Source organism: Protopterus annectens, chromosome 9.part0 (assembly GCF_019279795.1).
Source record: "Protopterus annectens isolate FY-2018-M chromosome 9.part0, PAN1.0, whole genome shotgun sequence".
Classification (NCBI taxonomy): Eukaryota; Metazoa; Chordata; order Ceratodontiformes; family Protopteridae; genus Protopterus; species Protopterus annectens.
In genome coordinates this window covers 505141219-505161592 of record NC_056743.1, presented here as the reverse complement: position 1 = coordinate 505161592, position 20374 = coordinate 505141219, and the positions used below count along the sequence as shown (strand labels likewise).

Here is a 20374-nt window from a genome sequence, read left to right as displayed (position 1 = left end):
GAATTTGAACTAAAATAGCTTTCTTCTTAAAGCAAGTGAGGATCTTACTTGTCTTTGTATAATCATTTGAAAATGCATACAGGCATCATGTAGACAGAGAAATAAGGCAGTACCAAACTGCTCACCAGAAGACATGATTAAAGCCTGTAAAGAAAGGATGAAGTAGTGTAGCAAAATAGCAGAGTGTCAGGATTTCCTATGGAGACTAGTAATAAATAGGCTACCAGTAAAGAAGAATATGCCATAAAAAGAAAGCTGGAGGACTGTGTTTATTTTGTGGGGAGAAAGAGACAACAGATCATGCTTTTTTTGAAATGTAAAACAGTGAAAAAACTCTGGAAATGTTGCATGAAGAAAACAAAATAGAATATTAATGACATAAACCATATAGATATGAATATAATTATTTATAGGTATTAGCATAAGAAAGAAATAATACACGAGAAGGCTAGATAAGAATTTATTTTGTAATATGGGTTATTTGGAATGAAATGCATAAACGAGCCAGCACTACTTGAACACCATTTATTGTTCCATAAAGTGTGAAAACAGAATCATACCAACTGGGCTCTAATTGAGAATCCCTAATAATTTGTAAAAACTTTGTAGTGTCATTTAATCTAGATCTAACTAATGTCAATAACGGCTTGAGATGTAAAGTCAAAAATTCTGAAAGTGGTTCTGTTAAAGACCCTCAACCTGAAACTAAAGGTCTACCCGGAGGTTTTAATAAATCCTTGTGAATTTTTGGCAGTAAATAGAAAATTTGTTTCTTTGGATTTGTTACCATTAATTGCATCTTAGTGTTGTTATCAATAATTCCTACTTCAACTGCTTCCTCCAAAAATTCATCAATTTGTTTTTTTAAACAAATCAGTAGGGTCTAAAGGCATTGAAACATAATGTTGTTTATTATTAAGTTGGATATAAGCCTCAACCATATATTGTTCCATATCCATTATAACCACAGCACCCCCTTTATCTGCTGAAGTAATGACAATGTTTGGGTTAGTTCTTAAACTCTCAATGGCCTGAATTTCCAAATCAGACAAATTGTTACTTAACATAAGTGTCTCTTCCTGTTTAAAATGTTGATCTTTAATCACCTTCTCCTGAAAAATGGCCACATATTTATCCATCGGTGGCTGAAAAGTAGATTTATGAAACTGGAAACCGGAAGATCTTTGTAAATTATCTGTGTGTCCAAAAAACAATTTTAAATTCAATAATCTACAAAATGTCAAAACATCCTGTACAAAACTATATTCATTGACAAAAATAACGGGAAAAAACGATAACCCTTTATTTAATATTTTTAATTGCATTTCATTCAGAGATACAGATGAGATATTATGAACATTTACATAAGCATCTATTTCTGAGTTAGAACATCCAATAACATTTCCAAGTTCTTTACCGTGTCTATGTTTGTGTTTTCTACCCCCCTGTGTCTCTTAATTCTAAAGGGTGGACCATATTTTTGGTTCTCTTATGTGCTGCAGACTCCTGACTGGAGACAGGTTTATGCTCAGTATTTGGCGATTCTTCACCTGAAGTGCTACTGAGGTCTGTTTTAGATCTTTTTAATACAGACCTCGGTCTCTTTTTTTCTAAATTTGGTGGGTTGAAATTCCTTATCTCTACACCTAACAGATTTTTTAATGCCAAAGGGCTTTCCTTCGGCATAATCTGTGACATCCCTTTGAAATTTCTGTATCTTTTTTTTAGGTGGATATATTACAACATAACATATATGTATATGATATATATATATATATATATATATATATATATATATATATATATATATATATACACATATATAACATATATATATATATATATATATATATATGGATATATTATAACAGTATATTGGTATATACATTGGTTGTTATATACATTGGTTGATTGGTCTGTTTAAATAATTGTTAATATGAACGTTAATATGTTTAAAACTTGAGATATATATCAGGTATCATGTTACTTTAAATGGACTCTCATCAATTTGTATGCCAATTATTGGCTTTTTGACTCTTTCTATATATAGTCAATGAACAGAATGATTTGTTATCACTGAAGAAGGCTAAGTGCCGAAACCGGTATGGTTATGTTTTCACACTTTATGGACAATAAATGGTTTTCGAGTAGTGCTGGCTCGTTTATGTATTTTATTACGTTTTTCTGGCTGTTGCACTTGTCCTGCGTGCGAGGTTGTTTGTGTGGTGTTATTTGGAACGAAAGGCTGAATGACATTTTGTTTAACAGGAAATTAATTTTGAAAGATATATTGTGAAAAATCAGAGTATGGTTATGGAAGAAGGAATGGGGGTCAACTATGAACGAAAAATGAGGATAAGAAAAATGATAGAAATGTGTATATATGTGCCGTTACGTATGTTATGAGAAATAAAGATCCCCCTCTCATTTCAATAGGTGTGGGATCTTTTACATTCATTTGAGCTACCACTAACTGAAGCAGATGGGGTCTTGGTTTAACATCTCATTCAAAGGACAGCATACTCAAAGGAGTACAACACCCCCCCCCCCATGCTGAATTGCAGTGTCAGCAATCAATCTGCCTGGTGTAAGTATGCTCTCTGTTGAGCCACTGACACAAATACTAGTAATCATCATTATGCAGCTCTGTTTCTTCTTATTTCAGCAACCTACCTCACCACCTTCTCAATCTTAATCATAATTGGCTAACAGCTTTTGATCTCTCAGCTCTCTCTTAAGGAAATATTTTAAAGTTAAAGACGTTTCTAGCATGTTGACATTGTTGGGCTGAAAGAACACTGATGCTGACTGGGAGCCTCCTTAAACAGTGCCTTTTGATTCATTTGCTTAGTTGATTTGGCATGCTTCAAGTTCTTTTTTTTTTGAGGGGGGATTTCTTCAACATATGTTTTTTTATTATTCTCTCGGTTTTTGCATAGCTGTGCCACTAAATCACATGCACAGAGTAATATATTTGAAGTATAAAATGTAAATAATGAAAACAAAAACTTGAAAGATAGAAGAACTGCAAATGATGCAAAACTGTCCCTAAATGTTCTTAATATGAAATCCAGTTTGTGGTTTACAATAAAAATGATTAGGGGCATATTGTACTGTCAAGATTAAAATCCAGTAATGCTCTCAAAAGACTTTAGTTAACATTTTGAATGAATCCTGTTACAAGATCATAAAATAAAATTTAAGAAGACCATGTTGTAAATGCAGTACAGCATTACTTTATGTACATTATGGTGTGACAACGGGATTTCTCAGAAGCTCATTGACTGGCCACACCAGCTCCCTGTACCTCATATGTCATGTTGCTACATTTATTTCCAAATTACAGAAATGTTAGGGTTAGCGTTAACGTCAGAGCCATAAATGTCTAAGTTTAAGCAACTAATGAATCCCCAAGTAGTATAAATATCATTGAACTGGACACTAATTTGTTGATATTACTGTTACTAAAAAAATATTTCTTTGTAGACCTAAAGCCATTTCTTTTATTCTGAGGGTTTAATGTAATGTAATGACAATTTTGAACAAAATCCTTATACCACTTAACCTCTTTGCCCAAGAGTTCTGGATAAAGGCCCAAAATCAGAGATACGTTTTTAAATATTACTTTAATTCACTTAAAAAGTTAATGGGTTAGCAGATTTTGCATAAACAAACTATAAGAAATGTGAAACTCTAATGTCGGTCATCAGTGACCGACTGTAATAATGAGAGATTGACCAGTAAATCAAAACTATTATGAGGGGAAAAGGTCAAAACTATGAGGCAAATCAGGGACGTTATGTAAAATTCAGAAGAGTTGAGAGGTTTGGCACACCTTTATTGATTAAGCAAAATATGGATAATGTTATTTGCTTGCAAGCTGTGTGCTGCATAAAAAACAAGCACATATATTACATTTATTCCATTCATCCAATTTTTGTCAGTGTCATCTGAAGGTCAAACATTTGGCATAGAGGATTAAGGCTATGAAGTGTAGTTGCTGTGGTACAGGGTTTGATTCCCTCAACCCTCATTTGCCTACTGTGTGACCTTGAGCAAGTCACTTAACCAGAAGATGTTTAGGGGCAACTGAAAATTGTGGCTGGGGACATCAGTTGTCCCCTTGACTGCAAGCCTTATAACACCAATGAACCTTAGACTCATGTAGCAATCCCATGATCAGCCAAGACCATCCATAAAGTTTACTAAACAAGTGAGGAATAGAAGGTGATTATCAGGCCTTTCTTCCCTATCACATGTACAGACGCATATGGACATTTGGAGTCACCAATTCCCCCTTTGAGTTATCGGTGGAAACTGAAGTATATGAAGAAAAAACATATAAACACAGGACTGGTTCCCAACTGTCCATGAGTGCAGAAAATGATCGCTGAAGACCTTTTTGATGGGTTGCATGGCTGGGTTTATCTTCTCTATCAAATGGCATTTGACATCTTTTTCTGGGCGTTCCCATACAAATTCATATCTGTTGTAACACATGGCATTATGTTACCCCACCAGCCCTACTGGCTCCTTGACACTAGAAAGCACTGTGAAAAACCTACAAAACTTGGAACTGTTTCTTAGTAAATATGCTTACATAAAACATGCAACTTTTTTTCAGTAAAGATGTAAAGATGTGCAATGTGACACACACATGCATGCACATACACTAGTAAAGTTTTGACTTCATCAAACTGATGCTTACTGTCCAAAACTATTAGTGACATCATTTCAGTCCAAAACAATGACAAATGGAATATAACAGCCTTTTAACTATAAAATAAATTATCATCAGATCTAGAAGAGAAAAATGTAAAATAAAGTATAAAACATGGTAAAAAACGAAATTACATTATCCAAACAGCAATTGTAAAATAGCAGAGCAAATAAAGCAGCAAAGAGGACTTAGAAGAACAACTCAAATACTATGAAATCCAAAATAAAATAAGCTCCGAGTTACATCCAGCAGAGGATGAGGAGGTGTCTCTTAGCTGCAGTATAAAAACAATGGAAATTGCCAGGAGTGAAAACCACAAACTACAAAAGGCATACACAGAGACATTCAGTTAATCCAGAAAGTATAACCTCCATGGGAAGCAGGAGGATCCAGTGGTGCCAAATAGGAACGAAACCAAATGAGAATAAGGTTGCCATGGAATGCGGGACCAGTAGGACGCATTTATTCCTGTTGTATTATCACAGCCTCATGCACAAAAACTGCAGCCAAAGTCAAATGAGCACAAGCAGACGTCCAGGAGACCACAGGTTAAACAAGTGGGAAAAGAATGATGCCAAGGCCTAGCTACGCTGCAAGAAGATGGATGACCGCCGCCGCGATGAACAGTATACTGCCGAAATAAGCACCAGCATGCAAATAAGAAAGCATGAGCAGACTGGTAGAGTAAAGAAACTTCAACATGTTAAATGCCTCATCTGCATGTAAGACGTATAGAAATCTGAAGGTGCACAGTCCTTCCCCTCAAAAATGAAATTCATGATCTCCAGTACCCACCCCACCCCCCAAAAAAAATGTGTTTCCTGATCTCCACTAGCTGTTAGATTAAAGTGTCGAGTATTAAAAGTAGATATGAAATACTTGTATAAAATATCCAGTATCAGTGGAGAAAGAGTACATAAAATAGAAGGGATCTCCAAATAATTGCATTATTTCATCTCCAGATCCTTGTCAGCAGAAGCTAAACTGCTTAAATTACTGCAGTCATCAGGTGAAATATGAACCAAGAATATTAATATGGCATAGTACTAATACATCAGAATAATAATACAGAGCAGTACTAATACATTAGAATACTAATACAATAGAATAATAGTACAATAGAGTTCTAATGCATTAGAGTACTAATACAGTAGAGAGTGAAACAAAGTTAAGAAAAGCCTCTAATTGGAAAACCCCAGGCTCAGATGCAGTACCTAATTTTTGGCTGAAAGTATTAACATCTTTGCATGAAGATTTAGCCATGACTAAGAACAGACACCAACCTGGTTAACAACAGGAAAAACAATCCTCCTACTTTAGAGTGAACCTGCAAGGTACCCTAACAATTATAGACCAATAACTTGCCTTTCAGCGACGTATAAACTATACACAGGAGTTGATGCTGACAAAGTTTATAGTCATTTAGAAGAAAACTCAATTATGGCAGTAGAACAAAAAGGCAATAAAAGAAAGTCATATGGAACAAAGGATCATTTGTTGTTAAATAAAGTCATAGTGGCGAACTATAAAAAGGGGAAGAATATAAGAATGTCATGGATTGACAACAAAAAAGCATTTGATTGTATCCCATATTCATGGATAAAGAGTGCTTTAAAATGTATAATATGTACCCTACATTGATCGAGTACATTACAGTGACCATTAAAAAGTGGCAGACCACTTTGCAATTAAGCCATGATAAAGGACAAATTATTATCCCAGGGATAAAAATTCAAAGGAGGATATTCCACGGTGAATCTCTATCACTGTTGCTATTATGCCTTGCCCTTAACCCATTAAGCTGTCTACTTAACAGCTTAGGCCATGGCTATAATCTGGCTCCTAGAAAACAACAGAGTGTAAAGACTTCTCACCTTCTCTTTGTTGATGATTTAAAACTGTATAGCTCATCAGATGAGGAACTGAAAGCAGAACTGCAAGTTGTCAAAACTTTTTCGGATGATATAAGAATGTCATTTGGTCTTGATAAATGTGCAACAGCAACCTTTAAAGCAGGAAAACTGCAACGTTAGGAAAACATCAGTTTGGGACAAGAATGTGATATAAAAGAACTTGAGCAAGAGGGAGTGTATAAATACTTGGGAATTGATGAAGGATCAACAATAAAACATGAACAAATGTGAATAAAACTTAGTAAGGAATATTTCAGTAGATTTAACTTAATCCTGAAAACAGCACTGACATCTAGGAAGAAAATTCAAGCTATACACCAATTTGCTGTTCCTGTCCTAACTTACAGTTTTGGAGTGATTGACTGGCCCCAAAACGTGTTGGATAGATTAGACAGGAAAACAAGAAGGATATTTCACCAAATGATTTATAAAAATCAGTGCATACCAAGATTATATATTCCCCGTTCTGAAGGACGGATGGGCCTCCTTGAAACTGATTATATGTATAGATCTGCAATTGTGGGACTCCACACATATCTGCTGATCTCACAAGACTGAAATGTAGTGAAAGTTTTGAAACATGAAGAGAATAAATCTAAGATGACTTCTCTGCTTAGTCTAGCATAAGCATATCAGCGTCAAGCAGGAATGGAAATCAAACCAGAAGTGAATAAAAATCAGGCAGCGGCTGAATGTGCCAAAATACAAAAGAAATAATATAAGGTGAAGGACCAGATGAGAAGGCAAGAAATGTGGAAAAAAATAAATATAGTTGCAAATATAGAAAACTTCTGGAAGAACCTCATGTTGATCAGGAACGAACACAGGAATGGTTAAGGAGAGGCGAATTCAAACCAAGAGATGAAAGGTTAATATTGGCAGCCCAAGATAGTGGGCTGCGTACACGTGGGTTTATGAAGTCCATTGAACATGTGGGAGAAACAGGCAAATGTAGGTTTTGTAAATCAGAATTGGAAACAGTCACACACCTTGATGTAGGTTGCGACATACTAATGGCAGAAGGACTGTATACTGAAAGGCATAATAATGTGGCAAGATTGTTGCACTGGGGATTGTGCAAACATTATGGTATTGAAGTGGCTTGAAAAACACTGGAAACATAAGCCACAAAGCATCATAGAAAATGATGAAGTTTATATCACATGGGATCATCCATTACCAACAGTTAAAAATATAGATGCTAGAAAACCAGATATAGTGGTTGAAGAAAAGAAGACAAAAGTAACATTGATTATAGAAATCGCCACACCCAGTGACTACAGTGTCTTGCATACAGAGAGACACAAAGTCATAAAATATCAGGATCTTCAGGCAGAAACAAAAGCAATGTGGAAGAAGGATACCTAGACAGTTCTAATAGCAGTAGGAGCAATGGGTCTTATAAAAAAGAATCTACAGTCGTATTTTGATATGTTACCAATCCATGTAACTCCATATAAAAAAGAATCTACAATCATATTTTGATATGTTACCAATCCATGTAACTCCGTACAAATTGCAGAAGGAGTCATTACTGGGGGGTCTACATTATATCCTGGAACGCTTAAAAAAGCGAATGCTGATTGATCAAACTTATTTTCGCGAAACTGCAAAATATCGAAGCAGCAGAAACTCAAATTTTTTCCTAGGAAAAGAATTTGGTTGTCCGTTTCTGTTGCTTCGGTATTTTCAGTGTTATGGTGGAAAGTTACAGGTCGGATTCAGGTAAGTGTGCAATTGTGTGGATGTGAGTGTTAGGGTGATTTAGGTGAGTTAGGGTTAGGGCTCGGGTTAGGTGTGTGTGCGATTGAGTGGACATGAGGGTTAGGGCAGATTTAAGTGAGTTAGGGTTAGGGAGCGGGTGAGGTGAGTGTGCGATAGTGACAGACCTTAGGGTTAGGGTTTAGGTTAAGGTAAGTGGGTAGTTAGTGGTGTGTCCATAGTTTAGTGTAGGGTTAGGTATCAGATTTTAGGTGTATGTGTGTGGATTTCTGTTTGTTTGGTGTGCTTGTGTTGTGTGTATGTGTTTTGGATCAGCGATTTTTTTCCCTGGGAAAAAAATTGCTGATCTGACAGTTTGAGATTGTAAGCTTTCGCTTAAATTAGGTCGATCAATCAGCGTTCGCTTTTTTAAGCATTCGAGGATATAATATAGAGCCTTACTGGGCACATTGCAGGTGTTCCAAAGAGCACTTTTGGCTGTCATCAAAGATTGAAACAATACTAATTTCATGAACTTTAATCGCACTTTGACTTAGGAATAGGGTCCATTCCCATCATGGTATTAGAAACCCAAAAGACTTGGAGAAATTAAAAATAGAGTCTTGATTATCCAAATGTCGATTATCTGAAATGTCAGTTATCGAACCCAGCCTTCCAAAGTTTTTGGGTAGGAAAAATCAAAGTATGAATATGCAAACGTTATACGTATTAGCTTGTGCATGTTTTTTGAACTTGTAGCCTGCTTGTATGTGAAAAATATTCTTTATTGTCCACTGGACTTGCTGAATGGTTGAAAAGTGTATTCCCTGAGTGCAGAAAAAACAAGATTTTAGAAGTTTTTCATCCATTTCAATGTATGTTTGATTATCCGAACTATCCTTCATCCCAATTAGTTTATATGATCGACTCTCTTGTGTACAATAGAGTACTAATGCATTGGACCACTAATACGACAATACTAATATTTAGTAAGTCATAGTAAGCTGTAGCACCAACCACAAAGCACAAGAACAGTAAAGGTTGAGCAAATGTCAGAAGCCAGAATTATCTTTTGGAGATGAGAAAGACAGACTGTCAGAATAATAAGTGACTATAAAAGTCTGCATGCAAAAAAAGCAAAAACAAACAAAAAAAAAAAAAAAACAAAGAGCCAAACAAGTCAAAGCAGAGTAAATTTAAGTACTAAGAGAAGCTACTAGCAAAAGCAAACCAAACAAAATAAATAAATTATACATAAAAGTGGAAATGCCTCAAGACTTGTAATTAAAACCATAATAACATATAACTACTGTCTGTGTTGGCTCCTAGCATCTGGCTTCCTCTTCATGCCAGTCCTCCAGACTTAATTACATAACCACAGGTGTGTGTGTGTGTGTGTGTGTGTGTGTGTGTGTGTGTGTGTGTGTGGGTGTGGGTGTGTGTGTGTGTGTGTGCAATTTCTCTGCATACTTAGAAATGTAGTAGTAGGAAAAGCTGGTTAATATGATATCTATGAAGGCTGCATTGCTTGCAATATGCACACACACACAATACCTACATAATAGTTTGGCAACTATGGTAAGCTATTAACTCATTAAATTGTATATTTATTCATGCTTTCAAATTATCAATAATAACTTCAGCATTTGATGCCAAGTCAAATGTTCTGCTCCTAATCAGTGACTAGCTAGATTTCAGTGCTTCACTCTGAGCTGCTTGGTGTCCAGCACATGTGGCAGCTAAGGTACTACCTCTCATTCTAGAAAATTCCTTATACATTACTCAAAGTAGTCTAGGTGCCAGTTAGGCTATACTTACAAGCCTCAATGCCCCACCATATGCTGAGGCACTTAAATGCAATCTTCCTAAACAAAAAGGAGCTCCTAGAACACACATCAGCAAAGATTACTCTCAGCAAACATGAAAGCACTCAACAAAGGCCACACCTAACAACATATGTACAGCCTCAATCATTGGAGTCCCAAATACAAAGCCTATAGGGCAAGCAAACACAGTCCCCTATGACTCCTGGGAAGTAAGACATACTGAGATTCCTCTAATCAGGCTGAAGAAGGAGAAGAGAACGGTTAATTGCCTACCTGGAGCCAGGATCCACCAAATTAAACATGCACTTAAGCCACTGCACCATTTACCAGTACGATTTCATCATTGTCCACAAAGGTATAAATGACCTGAGCTGTACATCTCTAGACTATATGAGGAGAAACATTATAGATCTCTCTGTGTGTCTCAGGCTGGTATGAGCCTAGCACTGAGCAGAATATTACCTTCACTAAGAATGATGCCACAATACCAACAAAAGATCGATTTTTACAATTATCTGAGTTTTTGTTGTCATTTTATTGTCAGCATAGGAAGATATGGTTAACAAACCATGATGCTTTGCCAGAGATGGTCTGCACCTGCCCTCTCTAGGCTTTTGAATACTGGCTAAAACTTTATCCTTCCCCATAGAGCCTTTTTAGACAATGCCAAACTGACAAATGTACTAACACAGTAAAATCAACCTCAAGGTGTTACTGCTCAATGCCAGGAGCCTCAATAGAAAGCTAAACTCCTTGCAAGCCCTACTCACCCTAGAGGATATAAACATCTGTGCAGTTACTAAGACATGGTTTAAAGCTGCAGACAGTACCCTGGTAGTGCAAGGTTTCAGTACCTTATCTTTTAGATGAGTCGCTGCACAGACAGGGTCTAAAGGTGGAAGTGTCTTGATATACGTCAATAAGAAGCATATTTCTAGCCTGGTTAAACACCATGATGAGCTGGGGTTTCTCCACATGCAGGCCACCGTAGTTAAAATCCCCATACCATATCCTAGCAAGCTGTAGGTCACCCTCTATGTTCCATGAAACTCATAATGCATACTTAAACCTATTAAAAACATTAACCATCCAACCTAACACCTTACTTATGGGGGAGTTTCTCCTTCTACAGACTGGGAATCTTACATGGTCCAAATCTACAGGCACACAGACTCCTGGACTTTGTAAATACAAACACCCTTAACTAGTTAGTGCATACGCACTCTAGCGGTTCCAACATACTGACCCTCATACTTGCAAATATGGAAGAATGTCACATCCTCCCTGGTAAGGTTTAACCATAAAGCTGACTCTTTCAAAACCAAAATCAATTCAGTAACCCCAGCAGCAGTTAGGAAACTACCTTTTATTGAGTGAATGTTTGTCAAAATTCAATGCCCGTCCAAAGCCAGAAAACAACAGCCTATGCAGAATTGTTCACAGAAACTCTGTACAGCCATGTCTATGGCTGATTAGAGGCTGATGTACCTAAGAGAAGTAAGACAAAAACTAACTGCATCCCAGATTAAACAAGTTATACAACAAAAAGAAAAAATAATGGCTAAAATCAGGAAATGCAACTCCCATAAGAACTCTCTCATCAAAATAAACAAGCAGCTAAGACGGCTAATTAAGTCCAATAAATTCAATTCTGATGTCAAGATAGCCCCCCCCCCCAGGCAAAAGACAACTATAAGGCCTTCTTCAGAAACATCAAAGGCCGCACACAGCAGTGTGTTGAACTGGTGGTTAATGGTGTCACATTCACTGAGCTGGGTGATGTAGCGAGTCTGCTGTCTGACAAATTCAGTTCCAATTTTATCCCCCAGCCACCTGCCAGTAAACACTTTAAAATATAACCCTTCCAACTATAAATAGACAGCAGGTCCTGGCTGCATTCGCTAAGGCTGAGAACAAAGCATCAATTGGTCGATAAATATCACAGAATGCCTCCTGAATAGTCTAAAACATGTCCTATCAGTGCCACTGGACTTAATATTTAACAAACTTAAAACAAATGGCTCATCAGAAAAAAATCAAGTTACTCTCCTACTAAAAAAGTACTTTAGACCAATAAAAATCACTCAGTAAAACCATGTGATTTTCAAGCTCCCCACCAAGCTCCACCCAATTCATAAAACACTTTTTACTTTATAGCAGTTTACAAAACTTGAATAACACAGACTTGTGAGGTTAGCTTAGCAGTCAAGGTATCCACCCCACAAGCAATAGTGTAATTTGAATGATTGACTGATGAAATCTTTCACATAAAAAGACGAAAGCACTCATCATTCTATGTATAAATAAAAGGATTGGATTTTAAATCTATGAGCAGTTGTTTTAAAAAATTTTTAAAGGAATTTTCCTTTAAGTACAATTCCTGTGCCTATATTTCCAGCTTTCAGTGAGCCATTTGTTCAAATTTTGTTTCTGGTGTTTGAATTGTGATTAGATAGTTGTTTGGACTTACTGTTTAACTATAGTCTTAAAACAGGCTTCATACCATGAGAATGGGGAGCTGCAACAGTCGTCCTGTATAAGGGCAGACCATCAACAGATCCCAGAAATTACAGACTCATTAGTCGGACTAGTCTTATATGCAAAACCAAGGAAAGAATTATCATGGAAATGATCAACAAAGACATAGGAGACCTTCAGACACTGGCTCCATCCCAGTTTGGATTTGTCAAAGGAAAGTCATGCATACTGAACCTGGCGGACTTCTTTGAGAAGGTCACCAAGGCAATAGATGAGGGTAAACAGTGCTTACTGCCTACCTTTACCTGCCTAAGGCATTTGATACAATACCCTACCTTGGGCATTGTTAACAAACTTATAGAATTAGGCATAAACCCCTATATAACCCACTGCATAAACATCAGGCTCACAGACAGGACCCAAGAAGTTAGAATTGGTGATACCATCTCATTAAAAAGGAAGTCACCAGTGGAGTTCCTCATGACTCTGTGATGGGCCTGGTCCTCTTTGGTATCTACTTCTCAGAAGGCAATGCTAATGTCAAAGGCCTCTGGCTGACCAAGTTTCCAGGTGATTGCAAACTGGGAGCAGTCACAGAATACCCCCAAGACACTAACATCTTACAAGAGGGTCTAACACAGACAACTGACTAGTGCCAAAGCCATGGCTTAAAACTCAGTGCAAATAAATGCACTGTAGTACTTTTTATGACATCAATAAAACACCTCTAAGATCTGGCCGACTAGTCAGGGATCTGGAAACACATGTAGACAGTAAACTGACCTTTGACTAACATGCATCCAAGGAAGTAAGGAAATACTTCTTTGTTGCTCAACTTATAAGTGCATGGCATTTATATTCAATGAAATAATTGTACCAGTGTACTGTCCTCTTATTAGACCCATCATTGAGTATAATGTCCCCATAGTATGTACCTGACCAGACACATGCAGCAACTGGTATGTCCACATATGTTCATTACAAAAAGAATACAGATCATAAACACAATGCCTTATGTAGATCACCTCAAAGCCCTATCTCTTTACTTGGTCTCCTACAGACTACTGAGAGATGATGCATGCCTAGCATGGAAGGCGTCCCTGGACCACTCTCCGATGAGCCTTTTGCACATGCACAAAACAAACAGTATTAGAAATACTACATCTAAAGACTTAAAATTTGCTTGCAATATAAATAGGGCATGTTGGAGATACAGATATATATCTCAGAGAATTCCTTTTCTCTGGAACAGGTTCCCCATCCATGTAAAAGAAAGTTCCTCCCTAACTCTATTTATGCATAACTTGGACCATTGGATGGGAAATAAAAAATCCACCCCGATCTGGCACCCACATCTATGATGGACAGAGGGCAGTCAGTAAATCATGTCGTAACAAACAATCACCAATATATAAATGTCTAAAACATATAACTTGTAGGACACATTTGGTTTAGCTAGGTGTTAGCCTTGTATACACCTATGAAACTAATCTAAAACATTTCACCGTCTCACCACACATCAATACAGGCAGCTTAGGTGACCGCTAGGCTACATCCATCCTCTGTTATACTGCTTAATAATCTTATCTTAACTCATTACAACTGAGTGCGCCTCCAGGCATTTCTGCAGTTAACTCCTACTGCTTTTCTAGGCATCAGATATTGCTTATTCATATTTGTATTAATAATTCAAAATCATGCTGCAAACAAAGTATCAGAATATTTTATTTTGAAGCATACATGACTGCAAACACAAGTGTATTGATATTTGAACTCTGTCAATGAGTACTTGTTAGAATTGTAAGGTGAAAACTTAATTTTTTTAAAGGCTCATGCCAGGCCCACTGGGAGTTAAAGGTACACACTCAGAAGAGTACTGGAGGGAATACAACTTTCACTGTTAAATCTCCAATCAACTACAGCATCAGTTTTGTCTCTCTGCTGTCATAGATCCCATTAGCCATCATACGTCCCCTTGCTCTCCATTTCCAAACTTATTCTGCCCCTCTAACATGAACTAATCTATAACACTTCTCCTTATATCTCAGTACAACTAATCTTAGGCATATACTTTTTTTATACTTTTCCCCGTTATTCTATTTATCAGCTGCATGTGAGTATCCATACATTCCAGAAAAGCATAAACTAAACTTACAACCAGCCTTCACCATTCAAATAGAATATCTCTGAATTTCAACTTCTACATCAATTGACTTGCCTGTACTAATAAAAGTCAATACACAAATCAAACTCTCTTCTTGCAAAACACAGCAATTAGTTATAATACACTCAAAAATCTGTTATCTAAACTGTATCTCTTAGGACTTAAAATCCTCAAAGCAGGGGATATCCTTGCAAATCCAAGACTCCTATAACAGTGTCTCTTACTCAGCATCACTATAAATATCTCATAAAAAATTAAAGACCTTAAAATAGCTTCACTTAATCCATGCAGCATCGACAATAACAGCTGAGGCCTAGTTAACCCCAGAAAACCGCATATTGTAGCCATCTCTGAAGCTTGGATGAAGGATAAGTTCTGCCCCTGAACCTTTATACAATCAAATTATACACTGATTTCATATCAATGACCAAGCTCTCATAACTGGAGGTGGAGTCATCTCAGTAGTTAAAGAAAACTAATTTCTTGATATAAAATTTCCGGTCACAACCCCCTAACGATAGAGCGCCTGACTAGGGTGTCCATGCCAGCCTGAGTTAGGCAAACACACTAACCTCATTATAACCTCAGTATATATTGCCTCTCCTTATGCACTTATAATGACACAGCAAACTACTCTTGGCATTTTCCGAACAGGCATCCTTAAAAATATTAGCATAAAGAGAAACTTCAATCTAAATGCAATTGGATGCAAAGGCATGCAATTAGACAGAATGCTGATATAATATAATAGTGACTAGCTAATAAACACTTCTAGCAGGCCCAATCCTCAAACAAACAGGGACTCTACTCTTGACCTCATAATTAGTTATACTGAACGTTGTTCATTCTACCAAACTACTTCAGTAATCATTGCCTTTTCATCTCCAAAACTCCACCCCAAATTGTTGTGGGCAGATTTTATACCAATCAAACATGCATGCATCTAAATACTGCTCTTGTTTCTATAAAGTGAACTGATCTTTACAGTATTCTAGACTCCACCAATGGCAGACCTCATTTCACCTCTACACTCTCAGGGATTCAAGACTTCTCTCCGTAGTAATCCATCCTAGGCTTAGCAAGCAGTTATAAACCTGGCTTAACACAGAACTCTTAAATATGATGAAAGAAAGAAACCATGCCTGGAAATCATGGAAACAAAATCCAGCAAGTAGTCAATTATATTAACATAACCTAACCAACAGAAAAACAACAAAAATAGCTACAAATGCAGATAAAGCTCTACACTTAAGGCAAAAGCTAGTATCCTCTGTCTGTAGACCCAAGCATTTCTACAGTAGAATAAAAAAAATGAGCGGTCAAATTACTGACTCATCCTCAGCATTAGCTTGCATAAGGGCCGCAATTACAAAATTTGCTAAAGGGTGCAAATAATTACTGTCCTCTTCTAGTAAAGCCATAGGCAACAATGCTCACCCTTCTAGTCCTAATACACAAGGGTTAAACAGCGACAACACTCCTCAGCTCCGTACCGCTCATTAGCAGAATAGCAGTCACATTCTACTTTGCAAAGATCTCTGCAAATGAAACTAGTAAGCTTCTTCCAAACTTAAATTGCACATCAGCCAAATTCAGGATCCTTCATCCCACCTTCTTCAGAAAATCATCAGACTACATAACTAAACTACTAACCTACACCTCCCTTACACCAGGTAATGTTTTAGCAGCCTTCCAAGAATCTATCATTATTCCTTTACCTAATATACCCACTTCAAAGAATTACAAAGTCAGATTATCAATACATCACAAATTGATGTCTAATTGTAAAAAAATCTTTAGAAACTTTGATATCATCATTTTTTTAAACACGTTCTATCTGACTCGCATTGTTGTTTTTACAATACCTTTAAGCACTGCAACAGCACTACTTAGTGTAACAAATAATACCTACTGTGATATTAATGATGGCCTAATTACAGCAGGGATATTTGTCAGTATGACATGGGCCTTTGAATCTGTCAAGTAATAAAACTTTTACTGCATAAACCCAAAAGGCATAATTTTGGGGTCAACACTATGCAGTGGTTTAGTAACTACAGTTCACGTCTAATGCGGTAACCAGTGCAAACACCATGGTAGTCTTAACACTGATGTCTGTCAAAGCTCTGTGTTAGTCTCACTTTTTTAAACACGTTTATTAAGATATCATGTAAGGCATAGGCACACATACATTAACAGAAAAGAAAACTAACCATATTAACATTTTCCCTCTTACGCACATTGTACTCTACATGTTTTCTTCCTTTATAACAACTTTCAATCCAGCATTACACACATCACTCAATTCCTGAGTTCCCTTAAACTAACTCCTCCTCCTAAACATTATTTTGCATGTAATATTACCACAAATTCCATTTATTTCTATGTAGTTTGCTCCTTCCCTTTTAAATATCCCTCTTTCAGTTACTTTATCTGTGTTACAATATTAAGTACTTCAAATGCAGTTGGCTTACATTTTGTTTTCTATTTTCTAGTAATCACTTTTTTAGGCAGCCAAAATAATTACACTGCCTCACTATGTATAGACAATTCATATCCTGTGTTGTAACTTAAAAGAATCTTTTCCTTAGTTACAGCCAATTATTCTCACTATTCATCAATAACTGACCCATCTTCACTTGAATTCACACTATACACAGGTGATGTTTCGCTCCTGAAAGCTATATCACATACTGAATTACAGCTACAAGAGAGCTTTTCTAAATTATGCCACTGGTCTCTCAATAACAAACATTTGATTAACCCAAAAAAACTAATGCAACGTTATTTACTTAAACTTGAAAAGTGTCAAGTCTACAAAGAATTTTACTAAATGACATATACTGGATGATATTGCCCTAAAAGCCTCCAAATACAAATATTTAGACATCACACTAGACCCTTCAGTTACATTTATAACTCACATATAAAAAAATCTCAAAAAGAGTCCTGAGTCCTAGCTCAACACACAGCTTGTTAGAAGATATGTCAAATTCTGCTTCAAGTAGTTGCAACTGTTTCAGCAAAAAAAACAAAACAAAACGGTCTTCTCCCCAAGCTTGAATATTGTTTACCCTCAATATCACTATAGTCACCCTTTAACACCCAAAGAATATGAGTAACTGAAAATAAGATTTTCAGATTTGCACTAATACCGGAGATCTCCACGTAGCATTAAGACCTTGTTAACAGACCCCACTGGCTTCCAATCAATGACAGAGCTTCTTTGCTATTTAGTTGCCCAGTCTTTAGAATACTTAAGTTAGTATACTGCCCACCTTGAAGATCTAAACTGTACGTCAAAAAACAAGCTTACCCCTAAAGTGTAGCCAGGAAGATGATATGATACTTAGCAGGCCATAATTTAAAACTACAGTAGGAGGCAAACCATTTTCACGTCTAGGCCCAGCCACCTGGAACCATCTCCCCAAAGATATTAAAATACTGGATACTTTACAGAAATTCAAAAAATCATTACATAAGCACATTATTAATGAATCTAAATGCAATTGTTTTACAGATAATGGCTAACATAACACAGGCACAGCCTACTCTAACAAATTATGAAGAAGTTAATTAAAGGAAATGTTGATATTATTGTGTATATGGTCTATACAGACTTCTGTGTGCATATACTATCTATTATATGGTCTTCTTGCACAACTGAATTATGTATGGTCATTCACAGTTTAATTATATACTAATAACTGCTGTGTAAGCCTTGTCTGCAGATGAAAGGGTCAGTAAACCAGTTCACATGCACAGCCGACAAATAGAAACTTAATAAAATAAATACTACCAGATTTATTTTTGTTGAAAAGATCATCATTAACAATGCTTTTATTTTATTTAACAATAATAATTCCCTCTTCTCCCTTTACAAATTTAGCATGGTGGGAGTATTTAGAATAACAGAAGAGTTTTCCCTCAGTGAACTGGATTGGGCAATCAGGTGAGTTTCACCATGGCAAAATGTCCTCCATTTGGCTTCTGCACAGGGGTGCCCACCCAGTCCAAGTATGCACTTCCATATGCAAATGCCTGTCACATGCACTGAGGTGTCTTTATATAATAAAGATGATTTGTACCATTTTCAACATATCTGCTCTTGAATGAAGTATATATATTTTTTTTATTTTCCTTTTCGTTGACTTTGACTCACTAATTTTTTTTTACAAATATGGAATTCTCATAGTTGTGCAGCAGATATTGGTTTATAGAGTCTTAGGTAAGTACTAGCTATCCATGTGGGCCATTTATGTCTAGCCAGTTTCCTTTTGTGTGCAAATATCCTTTCCCATTCGGCTATAGATTGGCCTTAAAAATTTATATGACCTCTTCTAGAAACTTAATGAGGGAGAGCTGGTGATAAGAAATGAAATGCTGAACAGAAAGGAAAAGGTTAACAGCAACAAACACATAACCCAGAAAAGGCAGGCTCATTCCACCCACACTCAAATAAATGACCCTCCCTAGGCCTGCATCACATCCGTTTGCTCCATGCACCTCATAGCGCTGCCACCTTTACAGATGCCCAAAGTGAGACATTTTTGTAGAATAGTGAGATTTTGTAGGACAAAATATACACATAGCCAGTGTAAAGGGCAGAACTACACCTCTCAATCACTTAGAGCAAGAAATCTGGACAGAGCCTAAAATAATGGGGGGACAAAGCCCCCCAAAATAGGGACATATTTTAAATATTGCTCTTACAAACTTAGAAAGTTGCTAGAATAACAGTATTTGTGTTAACTTACATTTTCTGAAAGATATGAAGTCTAAAACTGAAATATATGTCATTATTTAGTGACTTCAATCCTCAGTGATTTTCTGGAAAACCACAAATTTTATGAGGATCAGACCCACAAAGTGAGGAAAAAAAATCTGCATATTCTGCAAAAATCTAGACAGTTGAGAGCTATAGACAGAAGGTTGTGTTTTTGCCCAAATAAAAGCTTATTCTTATAGCATTTGAGTTGCTTATTCTGTTTCTTAAAACGTTTGTTTCAGATACAAAATAATTGTTTTACGCTACTGCTGAAGAAAACTTAAGAAACATTTTTGTCCTAAAAACTCAGGACATTTCCCATTTTTTTTTAGTTTTTTTCACAGGACACAACTACCCAAAGAGGGACAGGTGGTAACCCTAGCACCTCACCAGCAAAACACAATGTAAATTTCACCTGGTTCTTCTTCATAGCAGTAGAACTCCGGTTATCCTGCTGACCCACTTGATGTAGTCTGTCCTAGTAACCATTCTGTCATTAGTTAACATTACAACCTTCTTTACACAGCTGATAATTCAGATAAAATAATGTAAGAATTGAAGTATGGATAGTACATCTCAAGAGGTAAAACGGTGCCAAAAAATAAGGCATGTGCTCTTAAAGCTTAATTTACAGTATATTCAGAGGAGATAAATAATGTATCACTGAAACAGCTATCCAGATAAGAGAATAAAGGCAAAAAAGTGAAAGGGTAAAGAAGTCTCTGGAAAGGAGACTTGAGAATTTTAGATTTACAGAAATACAAAATCACATACCAGGTGGGAGGACAGTGAAGATAACAATAG

At 36.5% G+C, this 20374-nt stretch overlaps 1 protein-coding gene across 3 annotated transcripts in view; it reads right to left on the bottom strand.

The window, feature by feature from the left end:
- Positions 1-20374, bottom strand: part of DUSP26 (dual specificity phosphatase 26) — a 175579-nt gene that overhangs the window by 59087 nt on the left and 96118 nt on the right. The gene's annotated exons all lie outside the window — the stretch shown is intronic.